The sequence below is a fragment of the Malaclemys terrapin genome, chromosome 1, assembly GCF_027887155.1.
Source record: "Malaclemys terrapin pileata isolate rMalTer1 chromosome 1, rMalTer1.hap1, whole genome shotgun sequence".
Classification (NCBI taxonomy): domain Eukaryota; kingdom Metazoa; phylum Chordata; order Testudines; family Emydidae; genus Malaclemys; species Malaclemys terrapin.
The window spans coordinates 70,282,004-70,283,697 of record NC_071505.1 but is presented as its reverse complement, the minus strand read 5'-3'; positions in this window follow the sequence as shown (position 1 = coordinate 70,283,697).

Below are 1,694 nucleotides of genomic sequence, written 5' to 3'. Positions count from 1 at the left end.
TTTGTGTGGTGGGTTTTTTTTTTTTTTTTTTTTTTTTTTTTTAAATGAGCTGTCTAGCACTTATCTAGGGTGAGTGTTTTTTACATGTCCTTTACTTACCCTGAGTAAATCTGTGGTAAAATACGATAACCTCCTGCAGTTGTAAAAGCAGCTGCTTGCTGGGTTCCAATCTGTCAAGTTCTGCCTCAGCAATGCAGCCTCTTGTTATTTATTTTGTACATTGGAATGGGATTTAGTGCAAAATGTTTGCAGCCTCAAAATAACAGATTTTCTCAGGGTATGACTACTTGAATATTGATTGGTTGTTGTACAGTTTTCCCTGCACTTGTTTTACAAAAGCCTGATAAACTTACAGTATGGATGAATGTATACATATGAAAAATAGTAAGACCAAAATAACTGTGAATCTTAACTTTTTTTGGTAGTTGTGTTAATGAACTGTATTAGTCCTTGTCTTGTGTCTGTTACTGGGCAAAAAGTACAAGTTAATTGACAAATAGTCCAGAAGCTGGTTCCTAAATAACACCATCTGACAAATTAATTTGGGAATAGTGAACCTCTGAAATGTTGGTCTAGAATCTCTCTCTAAAGCCAGATTACACTGATGAGCAGTTAATCACAAGATTAGATCCAGTTTCCAAAGGGAATACTCATGTGCATAACTGTTCACCAATGACAGTAGGGGTTTTTGGTAATTCTCATTAGAAAGAATAGTTATCCAACTACATTTTAATATGCCTGGAGATTAAGAACAAGGATGGTCCCCCATGAATGGCGTATTTGAATACAAGTGAAAAATGGGAGGCTTTGTATTTAGGCACTTACGTGGCTAAATTGTAGAAAGAGGATATCAATGAGTGGGAGTCATGAATTTGGGAAGAGAGGGAGGTGTAGTTATCTTTATTCCTGGAGGGAAAGTAGGAATAAAGAAAGGGATATGTCACACTTAGCATTCAGAGTCTTCAAACAGTGGAAATAATGTAATGGTTAGTACTGATTTGAGATGTGTTTTCACAAACTTAATCTGCAATTGTATTTTTTCAGTCTTCTTTTTTAATATTATCATGTTATTTTGAGTTTTTATCAAAAATATGGGTAGCCACATCAGCTCTTCTTTCATGTAGTGAGAATGTGGTGTGTTTACTGGTATTGCTCTCTTGAGAGCAGACAGAGTCTAGTCTTGGGAGTGAAGGATGTTTTTGTGGGGGGTTTTATAATGAAATGTGTCCTTACAATATGGAATTTAAGAATGAATTTTAGTGGAGCTGGAAGTGGGAGTACAGTGGCCTTATGTTAGAAGTAGACCAATAACAGCCTTATAAGGAGGGAGTATTTTAATCTCTCTTTTTAAAAAAACCAACTTGACAGGAAAATTACAACAGAAAATTTCAGGTGTGGGAAAGGGAAACTTCACCAATGTTAAAATTTAAGTTTTATTTTTTACACTACAGTTTTGCAAGTTTACATGATTGTATTTGAATCATTTTTTCTTACACTCCCAATTATAAATTGCTTTCCAAGGTGAAATGAAGTCTGTAGCTAACATTAATATTGCCAAGCATAAATTACAGCTACTTATGCTGTGACTCTTCCTCAGCTACTATGCGTCAGTACCTGTTCAGGCTTGAAACAGACTGCTATTGTTCCAGATTATGTGACTGTATGGAGAGTCTACTTGTGAGCAGCATGTTAGT